Source organism: Vespa crabro, chromosome 4, assembly GCF_910589235.1.
Source record: "Vespa crabro chromosome 4, iyVesCrab1.2, whole genome shotgun sequence".
Lineage (NCBI taxonomy): Eukaryota > Metazoa > Arthropoda > Insecta > Hymenoptera > Vespidae > Vespa > Vespa crabro.
The window spans coordinates 9,701,937-9,716,408 of record NC_060958.1 but is presented as its reverse complement, the minus strand read 5'-3'; the positions used below and the strand labels follow the sequence as shown (position 1 = coordinate 9,716,408).

General features: G+C 32.6%; 1 protein-coding gene across 11 annotated transcripts in view; it reads left to right on the top strand.

The window, feature by feature from the left end:
• Positions 1-14,472, top strand: part of LOC124423522 (transient receptor potential-gamma protein) — a 77,356-nt gene that overhangs the window by 20,237 nt on the left and 42,647 nt on the right. For all 11 annotated transcript variants that reach the window (XR_006942105.1, XR_006942106.1, XM_046961315.1 and 8 more), the window contains one exon: positions 7,800-7,842. The gene's annotated coding sequence lies outside the window, so the exon portion shown is untranslated. The remainder of the gene's footprint in view (positions 1-7,799; positions 7,843-14,472) is intronic.

Here is a 14,472-nt window from a genome sequence, read left to right as displayed (position 1 = left end):
CGGACAAAGTTTGAGCGTTACTTTGACATGGTCGAGATCTTTTCTCTTTTCCCATACGATTTATTTTCGTTAAATTCGATGAATGCAAAACTAACAGGAAACTAATTAAAGTTAGAGCGCTTTTGTTACTGCATTTGATCTTAGACGAAATTTTCAATCCAATTCTATTTTAATTGGACGAAATTTCTTTATATCGTTTTATGATATTAACTTTTACTTTATTTATCTCGATTGTATCCTTTCGTAAATCTATAAAATTCTTCTTTCTTACGATTATTAATTTAATCATTTTATTTCGATTTAATATTTAATTTTTCTTTAAAAAAAAAAAAAAATATTTCAAGTTCGTTCGTTAGCGAAAAGTTTTTCCCTTAATTTTTGTTTTATACTTTTTTCCTTCTTTTTCTTCCTCTTCCTCTTCTTCTTATTCTTCTTCTTCTTCTTCTTTTATGTACTTTTCTTTTTGCTTTGTTTAAGGATAGGTATTATTTATCAGTTTCTCTTGGAAAATCTTCTTTTCTTGGTATCGCCAACATTAATCTCTTTCTTTCTGATGATCGATCAAAAACGGACTCTTGGGAAGAAGAATGCCAGACGGAAAATGGCAGACGTCTGCCTTGATTCTTTCCCGTTTGTTTAGACTGTGATGATTCGGTCGTTTAGACAAGTCCGTCTATAGAATACAAGGTGATTTATTTCATGGTCGGTATCTCTCTCTTTTTCTCTCTTTTTCTCTCTTTTTTTGCATGTAGCTTAACTTTCATTTCAATTTCTGGCTACTTTGAGTTTTCTTATTTCGTCTTTTTTCATTTAAACGTATGAGGAAGAACGACGAGAGGTTCATTAAACGATAAGCGATATTCTCTTGTGATTCGTTGTACTATAGTTTGAATCATGCCAAGTCAGTACTTATATCTCTCTATGGTAGAAGCTGGTGCAATTTCAAACTCTCTCTTGGACGATTAAAGCTTGATAATCGTGAGCGTTAATTTTCGCCAGCTCGTTCGTGGACTTTGTATAGAGAGTGAGAGAGCGAGAGAGCGAGAGAGCGAGAGAGAGAGAGAGAGAGAGAGAGAAGAGATAGAGCAGTGTCCACTCTCTATCAACAACGAAGTCTCGTATATTTTCATGGAAAGAGGATTATGTATAGCGAGAGAATCTCTGTCTTCGGGATGAGATTCGACGGGGCTAGTTAATGATTTAGAAAAGCTAAAAGGTAGAGATAACTGGAGATAGATAGATAGAGAGAGGGAGAGAGAGAGAGAGACAGGTAGAGATAGACATAAAGCCGATTGTCGAGGATCAAGAATCAATGAGGCAAATTTTACGACGTAGGAGAAGAGGAGAGTGCAGAGAGAGAGAGAGAGAGGGAGGGAGAGAGAGAGAGAGAGAGAGAGAGAGAGAGAGAGAGAGAAGAGAACTTCTCTATTAATTAATTTCTCCGGACGTCTCAATCGTACTCGGTTGAAGGCGATAGGAGAACGTTCGACATGCGATTGGCAGAATTTCGAGAGGAATATCAAAACGGAAAGGGACGAGAGACGCGTTAGATCTGTCGAAATCGTGTCGTACTTTTGAACGAACACAAGCCACGGCTCTAGAAGTCGATAGGTCGCACGATCGAAGACATTTTCTACGGATAAAACGTCCTCCCTTTTTCTGTTCTAACGCATCGAATTTAAAAGGTCTAATAAATCTCTAGTAGAATATTATTCGAACTGATTCGAATGATCGTTAAGTCGAAAAATCGTCGAGTCTATTGACTTTCGAAGAAAAATTACTTGCTTAACGTGTCCTTTTTATCCGTTTCTTGTCAATCGGTAACGGAGAGTCAATTTTAGAGAAAATTTTCTACGAGCTCGGAGCAATCTCGTAAAAAAATGGGGTATGAAAGAAAAATTTAATGTTTTTTTTTCTCTCTCTCTCTTTCTCTCTCTCTTTTTCTCTCTCTTGTGAACATCAAAATGATAAAGATTTTACAAGAGTAAAATAGTATTATGAGGAAAAGTAAAAATGAGTCAATATGTCGTGTTTGCTTTTCATTCGTAGCTTTTAACTTTGCATCATACCCTTTCGTTTTCCGCTCTTTCGTATGAAATTCATTCGAGTAGAAACACGTTAATATTTGGTGAATCTAAAACGAACATTTGCCACGAAATATGGTCAAGAAATTTATGTACGTATGTACATATTTGATAGCTTGTAAAAAAGGGGAAAAGATATGAAAAGAAAAAATTGAATCCATTTATGCATCTACATATTTATTTAATTGATCCATTTATATATATATATATATATATATATATATATATATACATGTATTTTTTTTTTTTTACATATTAAGATGTTAAAAGAAATTAGTAAATATAAATTCAATGGATTCATAAATTTATTTAAATTTCGAGAGTAATAAAGAGAGAGAGAGAGAGAGAGAGAGAGAGAGAGAGAGAAACTACTTAATCATAAAATTTTTATATAGACTTTGAACGATTTTTTAATCATCGTTAATCCGCCACGTAATCCGCTTTAAAGTAAGCGCCTTTTAACGACGGCCCTTAGATGATTCTCTTTTCGCCTAACGTCTATGAATACTCTCGGGATATTTCGATAATATGAAAGCGTCGTAGCAGATCATTTACCAACTTGTGATCAATTAATTCGAGTAGACGATTTTTCACGATAACACTCATCCTACTGTTTTCGATCATTACGTTGATTTATGAATAAAAGAGGAATCTCGAGAAAAGATAGACGACTAAAAACTTGTCCTATTTCTATAGTCGGTTAGATAAAAATCATGATTGATATAGGTGACCATGTAACGTGCACGTAGTTTCATTTCTCTCTCTCTCTCTCTCTCTCTTTTTTTTACTTTTTTAATTATCGGAAAAGTGAACCTTTCTTGTCTTTTCTTTTTAATTTTCATATTTTTATAAGGACGCACGACATATACTCGCACGTTCCTGCTTCATAATATCGTGTGAAACACGTTATCTCTATTAAAATGTATAATTCGTAACGTTCTTATGGCTTCGATTAAATCATCCATATGTATGTATATTGAGAAATTGTAGGGTAGACGTGATATATCTCCTGATAAGACTATAGGTGATTGTAATAATCGATTCATCGAAATGTGTCCTCGACAAGTGTCGGTAACGAGTGGAATAATTTCAATAACGATGAGTTCGTTCGTTTGATTTATAAATGGCTTAGATTTGAATTTCTTTTAAAGGAATCGTTTTCTTTCTTCTTTCACTTCTTTTTTCTCTCTTTTCTTCTCTTTTTTTATTTTCTTTTTTCTTCTTTTTTTTTTTTTTTTCTTTTTCTTTTTCCTTTCTTTCAACGAATTTTCCTTGACATCGCGCCTGATAGATCTCACAAAACGATGTGCCATGAGAGTAATAACGTATAACCAGCTCGAATATCATCAACTTTTTCTTCGTATATCACGAAGATCGGTATTTCGATGAGAGTTTTAGTGATCGTTTGACGGAGCTCGTAACTGACCGCCATGAAAGTAAACGTAGGAAGTCGCCGTGCTATTCGTATGGTTTCTCACCTAAAAATAGGCATTATGCTTGAACACTCGCTCGGTAAATTCAAACTCTCTTTCTCATATATATATATATATATATATATATATATATATATATATATATATATATAAAATAATGTACGTGCATCTAAGACTTTCCAAGTGTATCTAACTAATTTTGAAATAATTTTGTGAAAGGTATAAATTATCGATTAGCGCAATAACACGTCGGCGTAAAGTAAAATAACGTGTAGTTGATAAGTGACTAATTGAAATAGAAAGAGAGCGAGAGAAAGAGAGAGAGAGAGAGAGAGAGATTGGCTATCCTTTCTTCACTTTTCGAAATTCCCACAAAATCGAGGAAGTAAGACAGGAAATCGTGGTGAAAGTTTTGGCTTTAGTCCAACAGACGTACCACCACAAGTATCGACTTTTTGCATTTCGTACTATGAAATGGTTTAATTCAAATTATATGCAAATTCGACCGCAACCAGCCTCACGCCTTTAATTATAGTTCATCAGTTTAAAACTTTACGATCTCTACCTTTCGTAGAGAAGCGTTTGACAAGCATATAAATACTTTATTCCCATGGTATTATTGTATGATACTACAGGTACAACCTAAGTATGCATTTATGTACATATGTTAGATACGATGTGCGAACGAATGTGTTTCTTTCCAAAGGTAATCCCAAAAGAGAGGTAATTTTAAGAGAACGATTATCGTACTCTCGTAAGAACGCTATCTCCGCTAAGAAAGTTTGGGGTCTTTTTATTCTCTTTTTTATTATTTTTTTTTTTTTTTTTTATTTTTGTTTAAAACAAATAACTTTTACATTATAATTTTTCATAAATTTTCATAGGAAACTAGGAACTAGATATCTCGCGAGGATATTTTTTCTCGAATTTTTGTTTTTCTTTTTTTCTTTTTTTTTTCTTTTTTCTTCTAAAAGAAAAGAGTTCGCGAATAAAACCACATTATATGCTCTTGTGTTAAATTCAAAACTATTATTACTACTACTACTATTATTATTATTATTATTATCTTTTTTTTTTTTTTTTTTTTTTTTTATGACTGCAACTACTGTGAGAGGTACCAATCGTTCGAGTTACGTGATTTATGATCGGCAATACGAAAGAAATCAATTTGTCTCCGCTTACCGAAATAAAATACACTTTTTATTATCGTACCTCCGGTGCGTTTTCAATCGCAAATATTTACACGATGGAATAATATATCTTGGAGCGAATAACGGGTACAATGATTGTCTCTCTTTTTGTTTTTTTCTCTTCGCGATATTGTCGATAAAGTGTCAATGAAAACAGGGATGAGGTGTCACGTAGATAAATGTATATCGATCTTTTATGGGAGTAAAAATAATAATGGTAGATAGTAGGTAATAACAATAATGTTAGTAGTAATAGATTGATATAGAGATAGAAAATGAGAAGATTTCATGTCTTTATCCTTCACATAGGATTTTGATGAAGCCTTCATGCTCTAATGTTTCATCCAACGAAGTATCTTGCTTTTCTTACATATCTTATGGAAGATCAGCCGAGTCGTAGAGCTCATCGACCTCGAACATAATCCAGCTTGCAGCAGTCTCGACTAAACCGCATCGTTGGCCTCTGATGAAGTCCTGAAGTTACCTTCATTGTTAATATCTTGACTTAATCTCTTCTTACGTTTAGACGTACATACATACCTTTGTGTTTTCTTTTTTTTTATTTTATATATTTTTTTTTTTTTTTTTTTTTTTCCCTATGTATTTTTACAATCATCATTATCCTTCATAAATTAGGATTGTTTCATATACAACAATAGGAATCCTTTACTCGACGTATTCATTTTTATCTCTTTTATTTATTTATTTTTTTTTTTCTTTTGCATCTTTATCTTTCTTTCGCAGACTTTCATTTATTTCACGATTATTTCGTTTACTTTGATTGTGATTTGATTTAAATTTTAGAAACTACGAAACGCTAGTTGGTAACGCGTGTTCATATGTATTTTAAAAAGATTTTATAAGGTACACAGTTTCGAAATAAAATCTTGACTCGAGATTTCTTACGTATCTCTTGTCAGTCTCTCAATTTTCCACGAGAGATTACTTCCTCGAACTTTCTTGAGAAATGTAATAGGTATATATATATATATATATATATATATATTCGAACATCGCGGGTTGTCTAAACTTTTCTTTTAAGGAGCTTGGGAAAAAGAGTGAAGCACAAGGTGTTCGCTAATGCAAAAGGACTCCTATACGCCGTTTTCAATTGCGCGCGAAATTTTTTTTTCCACATCAACAAAATTTTTATTTTTCCATGCTGTTCACATCGTTTTCACGTGAACTCTCAACAACGGGCGGGACAACGTTATTGATTTTTCGTTTAAATGTCGCCCAAAAAATTGGCTTTCTTTTAAATATTTTCCGGCTACTATCTTTTCGGACAAAAGGGTGAAAAAGAAAGAGAAAGCGAGAGAGAGAGAGAGACAAAGTTGAAAGTGTGTTGTTTTATCTCTCTTTTTGTTTGATTTATGAACGTCGAACATAGTAGGTACTCTTTTTATTCGTATCGATGAATTTTTTTCATTGCTTTACGACGCGACATTCGCGTGAGAATCTTGCAGTTGGTGACCATTTTATGAGAAGTATTTCGTATTGAACGTATCAACGATACTTTATTCTGTTCTTTTATTCGATACCGTGTAGCTATCAGAATATGTGAAATTTAACAATACTCCATCACTGATTCTGGATTCAGATATCGAATGAAAGGGAAATATTCTCTGTTTCAATAGAAATTACATTGCAATATACGAGAATGATTATACGAAGATAATATCTGGTTATTATTGTTGATATATCGTAATAAACAGGATTATCAATGGTTTTCTTCTATCATAAATATCGATATCTCCTTCTGAAATATTTTTCGCTTGATTACACTTTCATTCAGTTCGGGACTGCTGCAAGGATTGGTTTCGTGGCACCGAAAGAGCAAACGATATATTCGATTGCGGTGCTTCCGAGAACAGAAATCCTCTGATCCGTGTTTTAGGAGAAAATCAAGGCGTAACCTTGTAACAAGATTGGTTTCGCTCTGGATCTAAATATAGGTAGCTAATGGAATTGAGATAAATTCAACGAGTTGGCAAACATCATTGAACTCGAATCGTCCACGTGCCGGACACAGGCCGCCGATCGTTGATTTCGTACTTCGTAGGTAGATAACAACATTAAAAAAAAAAAAAAAAAAAAAAAAAAAAAGAAAGAAAAAAAGAGAAAAAAAAAGGAAAAAAAAAAGAAATTCAAGAACATGGGTCTCAGTAAGGCACGATATATAACACTATATAAACGTTTCTAATCTATGCGATGTAAAATGCTAATAATATGTATCTACGTAAATACAAATAGTTTGATATGTATCCGATAATCCGTGGTAATAAAATCTTTCAGAGGAATATCATTTTAATATTAGAATTCTTCGAACGTTTAACGTGTACGCTCGTAAAAAAGAGAAATAAATTAGAGTGAAATTGCAAATATCAAAAATGGGTAAATAAATTAAAAGAAATTTACTTTTGTCTCATTGAATAATCGAAAGTGCGCGGTACGTCTTGTAGAATTTTCTTGTAGAAGAAAGCATTTTATCGATTTGCTTGGGAAAACTTTCGAGTTCATTTTTTCTTTTCCTTTCTTTCTTTCTTTTTTTTTTTTTTTTTTTTCTTTTCGTTGACTACAGATACTATAGATACAATATACCAATTAGCGAGATTTGAATTAGCGTTCAAGAGGGATGTCTTTGTTACGCGTAGATCGTAGTTCAATTTTCCTCATAGTTTCCGATTTATCCTGTAAATGAGAGGTAGATTGATATACTAGAGAGGTAGAAAGGGAATAAGTGAAAGAGAGAGCGAGAGAGAGAGAGAGAGAGAGAGAGAGAGAGAGAGAGAGAGAGAGAGAAGGAGGAATAGAGCGTTTGTACTACTCGCTCGAAGTGGCAAAGGATGTTTCAGTAAATAATTTAGTGCCTAAAACGGATAAACACGTTTGTGGAAATGATTTATTAATACGGTCCGGTGATTTTCTTCCTTTTGATCTCTCTCTCTTTCTCTTTCTCTCTCTCTCGTTCAATAGTTCATTAACGTGTTTCAAAGAGAACACTCATACTCTTATTATTTAATTATTATTTTAATTTAGATACATGATATCCATGAAACATTATAGCTCAATTTGTATCTTTTCCATTTCAGTTTTCGGCCCAGGGAGATCATGACAGGAACATACCGGAGATCGGTGAGTACAGGTGTCTTCTTCCTTTTTTTCTTTTTTTTTTTTTTTTTTGTTTGTTTGTTTTTGCTCCCCCACCCTACCCCACCACTTTACTCCGTCGCCATGCAAATAAGTTTCTTTTCAACCCTTACGTTAAACTTTCTTCATTCTCTCGCTCGAATATCATATTCTACTTTTTCTTCGTCCGCTATTAAGTTTTCTAACTTTTACAAATGCTTCCTATTATATTCTAGAGTTAGTCGTAATTTTTTTTTTCTTTTTTTTTTTTCTCTTTTCTTTTTTTTTGACGATAACCCGTTCCCATAAGCACACAAATCTACATATACACAGGTACAGACATAAACAATACAACCTATTAAACTGATAACGTATAGATTACCGTAATATTCCGTTCATTATCCGAGCTATTCGGTCTTCATTAATTTTATGACCTCGTTCGACTATACCGTGAGAAACAAGTATATTTCAGAAAATTAGAGAGAATGAGAGAAAGGGAGAGAGAGAGAGAGAGAGAGAGAGAGAGAGAGAGAGAGAGAGAGAGAGATAGAGTCAGACATACAGATAATTCAAACAGCTAAAGCTCATATAAACGATTTGAACGAATTTCAGTTAGCTAGCTACTCGTTTCGTGTTAATCGTCCTTGGCAAATCCAGATGGATTCCATTTTCGTAAAGCAACGAATTTCCCAACAAAATTATTGGATTGCGTCTTGGGATACACGGAAACGTCGCTGATCTTTCTCATGTTTGGTAGAAAGAAGTCGTCGATCACGATGAAGGATCGCTGGTTTTCGAAAAGCATCGAATATCCGTGCCGTCTTACGATAATATTTATAGGACGGTATCGAACCCGTTGAATTTCCACGAGGATAGGAAAAATTCAAGGAGAAGGCAAACGATTCGTAGCCCGAGTAAAGAGATAGGAGGGAGGGAGGGAGGGAGGGAGGGAGGGGGGGGAGAAGAGAAGAAGGAGAAGAAGGAGGAGGAGAAGGAGAAATTCAGTCGGTCTGATAAAAGGAGAGAAGAATGTTTCACGTTTGTGAGAATGGAAGACATCGTAGCTTTTTATACCACAACGAAACCTTTTATATGTCATACAACTATTTATCGAGTTCAAAGACCGAACGCGTATTTCGTTTGTCGTTTCTTTGAATTAGAAAAAGAGAGAAAGAAAGAGAGGAAGAAAGGGAGAGAGAGAGAGAGAGAGAAAGAGAAGAAATTTCTTCAATGATTTGAAAAATAGAAGAAGAAGAAGAAGAAGAAGAAAGAATTAAAAAAACTATATAGTATATTTATCTTTTTACTTTTTTCCGCCCCCCCCCCACCATCACCACCATACACATTTATAAAGCGTCAAGGAATCAGCTGGATCGTAGATCATTAAAAGAAATTGGAAAAAAAAATTGGTTTCTATGCGTGCTGAGTAAAAAAATAATTTCTATACGTATCCGAGATTATAAATAGATACATATACAGATAGAATTTAACCCTCGTTATTTTTTTATACGATTGTCATCTATGACATCTTACGTGTCCTTTTGACATGTCGTTAAGAAACAACTAACGATTGACAAATGAGAATGATCGATCGATATTGCGTATTCAGAAGTAGATCACGATTTAAAATATTATATATAGATATTCCTCGATTCGGTGATATTTCATTGTTAGATATGTAAATATAGATTGAAATTTGTATATATATGTATATATATATATGTACACATATACATGCATTAGATATATATATATATATATATATATATATATATATATATATAACTTTTACTCTCCATTTGAGAATCACTCGACCAGATGTAGGGAACATTCGATTCTATTGTTAGAAATCGCATTCGTTTTAGTTGCCAATCTTGTCGGAGTCCCCTCGGAGATCGTGAACGAATCGGTAGGTAGAATGTAAGTGTGTAAGAAAGAAAGAAAGAAAAAGAAAAAGAGAGAAAGAGAGAGAGAGAGAGAGAGAGAGAGAGAGAGAGAGAGAGAGAGGACAAAGAAGAGAGAAAAAGAGAAATGAAGAGAATCGAATAGGACACGCGGTAAATCGTACGAACAATCGGACGGGGATGGTAAGTCAATGCGATATAAGAACGTTAAAAATTTAGTGTGCGAGCGTGTAAGTATACTATCAATAGTTACGATATATACGTGAAAGATCATTCATGAAACTCGATTATCTTGTTCACGTTTTTTTCTATCTCGGTTTTTCTTTTTTTTCTTCTTGTTTTCTTTTTTCTTTCTTTTTTTCTTTTTTCTTTTTTTTTTTCTTTCTCCTTTATTCTTGTCCTATGTGAAACGTGAAAGGTCAAATTAGTACCAATGAAATACCAAGTATATATATGATCTTCTTCAGTGAAAATGGATCAGGAGGACAAATGAAATTTTTTATCTAAATACGTAAAAATAATTCACTTCGTGTATTCGCGGTTTTCTATTAATGACATCGGGTCCTCTGTGTGTTCTCTCTGTAATTACGAATTCGCGAAAATTTAGCGGTATTTAGTACGATTGAAATGGATTCATATATTTGTTACTTTCTCTCTCTCTCTCTCTCTCTCTCTCTCTATTTTAAGAGACACATATTCACAGGCCAAAGTGATTAATTCGGCTTTTAGAATGTTTCTTCTAAATTTTACGAAAGATCTTGATTGTTATCAAACTTTTTTATTTGACAAATTAAATGATACAAATTTACGTAATAATTAAACTCAACATCACGATAAATAACAATAATTTGTATTGGACGTTGATTAATAAATCATATAATAATTTTAATTTATATACAATTCTATTAATTTTCTCTACTCCGTGTTCTGTGGGATTTAATCGATTTGACAAATGAGCGGATCGTTTATAAAAAATTCGGTTGTTGAGATTGATACCTAGTATATAAATATATATATATATATATATTTAATTATATATCTGTAGTTATAATTACTCTGTAGAAACTGTTGAAATTAATTCTTAGGTTTTTTTTTTATTCTTTCTTTTTTCTCTTTTTTTTTCTTTTTTATTCTTTCTTTTTTTTTTTTTTTTCATATCCTCGCTAATAAATTTTAATTGATCATATGAATCTTTCATGAGATAAGTAGGTTTTGCGAGTAGATACTGTTCATTTAATATTATAATATTTAACGTTGGAGTATATAATTCATTCATTCATTTATTTATTCGTTCGTTCGTTTGTACGTTCGTTCGTTCTAGATCGCGTTTAAAGAAATTGATTTTCCGAAGGAACACACTCGAACCTGCAATAAATGAGGAAATAAAATCTCGTTTCCTGTTCCGCCATGATTGTTTATCAGCATTATATATCTATATCTATATCTATCTATCTATCTATCTATCTATATATATATATATATGTTTTCGTCGAAACAATTTAATTCTCTTCGTTGTCGTAAATCGAGCCATCAACAGATTTTCTTCGTTGATTTTAAATTCACAAAAAACGAAAGCCATTTCGTATCTCGTGAATTAAGCCGAGATTAAATCGTTCGTTTCAGAACAATCTTAACAACAATATAGTTAGATATTCTTGCTAGAGAGTCGAGTTTCTCTCTCTCTCTCTCTCTCTCTCTCTCTCTCTCTATATATATATATATATATATATATATATATATATATATATATATATATGTATACAAAAAAAGACGAATAACAGAAGATACTTTAGTATCGAAGTGTTCAATCATGGGCGTTACGAGTAAGGGGATATCTTGGTTAAAAAGAAGGAGTTCCTATACTGAAAGTATATAACCTTCAGGGATATCTAATTTCTAATGACCAAAAGACCGGCTACTCTTCTTCGGTCCTTTCTATCTTCATCTATTCACATAGAACCCTTCTTTTCTGTTGCCACTAATGCGCTTTTTAGATAGCACCTTGAAACAGAAGATCCTACAGGATTGCTTTTTCCTGTATGTCTTTGCTGTGGCTTCTTCCACAGAATCTTTTACTACTTTTTTTTTCTTCCGTTGAAAGAAGAGTGCTGTGGTTAGTCTCTTTGTGAAAGACAGGGACGACATAATTTCGATAAGAATCGATATCTTTACTCTTTCTCTCTCTCTCTCTATCTCTCTCTATCTCTCTCTATCTCTCTCTCTCTCTGTATATATATATATCTTTTTCTTTCTTTCTCCATATTCGATACTCGAGATACTTTGTCTTACAAAATTTTCCAAACTTTCGGACATGGACGTCGTCTCTTTTGTATTAAAATTCTATATGAGAAAGTCGAATGTCTTATATTTATCTTTTATCACATACATATTTATAGGACAATACCTATGTCGTGGAAATTCGATTTATCGAGATACAACGCCTCAATATTTTTCTCTTTTCTACGGTTGAACCAAAGACGAGAATTTCCATGGCAGTTGGTGCGCTTTCACCAAGCGATGGATCGTGATACTTGAAATGTTGATAAATAAAAGAAAGAGATAAGGGAATCTTGGAAAACTAGATTTCGACGTTTCGATGTCGGTCAAAGTTTACAAAAGAATATGAGAAGTGAGAAGAATTGGTAAATAATCTCTTCTCTTTCGATTTTCTTCTCTCTACGGTATTGTAGTTTTGAAAGTTTTTTGAAAAAAAAAAAAAAATGTAAGGGTTCAGGGAGGGAGGAAGAGCCGGGGGATGGGTGGCGGGGGACTGGAAGATGACGGCGGGAAATTAATGGAAAATATTCTATTTTTTTTTTTATATAGATTTTAATTAAATTTTCGAAGATCCATTATAATAAAATCTTCGTACTTCTGCAAGATTATAATTTTTTGTTTTTCATTTTTCTTTTTTCTTTTTCATTTTTCTTTTTTTTCTTCATTCTCTTTAAACTCAATCTAATTATAACGTATTCTTATCGATAAGTTTATTTATTTATTTATTTATTTATTTTTTTTTCTTTCTTCTCTTCAAATGCCTCCTATAAAGGAAAAATGTTATCTAGAAAAGCTTATCTTTGTTAAATGAGTTTCAATTTTTCTTTCCCTATCAACGATTTTTTTACGCGTTTTATTGGCTTAACGTTAGAACGCAAGTGTATGTAGTAGTTGTAAAAGTTGTAAAAGCAGGGTCGATCGTAAATTTTCTTTTATTTGGAGAAAGATAGAATGAATGCGTGTAAAATTGATATTTGTGATAGAGAAAGGAAGTAAGCAAGACAATTTTAAAGAAGGAAAAAAAATGTAAGAGAGAGAGAGAGAGAGAGAGACAAAGAAAGAACGTAAAGCATCGTATATATACACACACACACACACACGACGTATGTAGATATTTAGGTCGTTTCATACAAAGTATTAGCGTTTATAACTTTGGTATTAATAGAATTAAGAAAGTTTGTCTTGTAAAAGATAGTTTGATACACGTTGGACTTTAATTGCGCGACAATATAACAGATATAAATATTTCATTTTTTTAAAGTTATAATATCCAATGTTATGTTTTAAAATACGGAACATAACATCAGTTTTAGTTTTTTTTTTTTTTTTTTTTTCCCCTAGAAAATTTTCCTTTTACAAAATACAGCCTCGTTTTTTATTCGTATTTGCATCTTTGTTAATTTTGTAATTTTTAATGTACGAAGTTTCACAAATGCTATCGATATAATGGTATTTGTATTTATATATATAGATACAATGTATTAAATTGTTTTGTCAACAACTTAGGAATTCTCCAAGGTAATGTCTGTCTGGACATTAGGTAGCATATGTAGATACAGAAGAGGAGGAGGAGGAGGACGATGGATGGACAAACGGGGACGGTCGGTCTTACCCATTTGGAGCACATTCTACTCGTCGTGTTGTGTAAGAGCTAGGTACACGATTCCCTGGTGGATGGATAGAACATCATTGTCCTCTTAGGTGTAGCATGATCGTTAGATTTGATACCAATCGATTTCTTTTTTATGGAAGTATCTGGGAGAATTTCGAAATTGTTGACAACGACATTTTCGATATTTCGTCAGTAACAGTTGTGAAATTTCACACGCCATTAGAACTTAACAGAGAATTGTTCATTCAGAGAATTGTCATTTTAATTCTTAAACTCATACTGATTATTTGTACATTTTCTGAAAAATGACGTCAAATATAATCATTTTCGAGAAAGTTTGTATATGTTGTACACACACACACATGTTTATATACATATATATATATAATATATAAACCGCAATTAAAATCCACCGTATAAAACAATTTCCTGCAAATGGAGCTTCACCGACACAAATACTTCATCCGATATATACTCTGTATATATATCGTAAGGTTCATTAAGATTAAACTATACGAAGTAACGAATTGGGAAATAAATTAAATCCAGTTTGACGCTCGTATAATTTAATTCTACTTACTAAGGTGTTTTTCACGAAGCATTTAATTACAAAAGTTTACATAACGTAAACGTACCATTCGGGATAAAAATGAAAAGAAAGGGAATGAAAAAGATTGATTTTCGATTTTCCTTTTTGTATTTCTTCAATGATTCTAATAAATCCCAACAGAGAATAAAACACGTTTGAGAATAGAGTGCTTCATTTTCAAGAAAGAAGAGATATAAAGTCAACGAGCCAAGAGAAACCATAGAAATTGCATCGGAGGCCTCGATAATGACCTT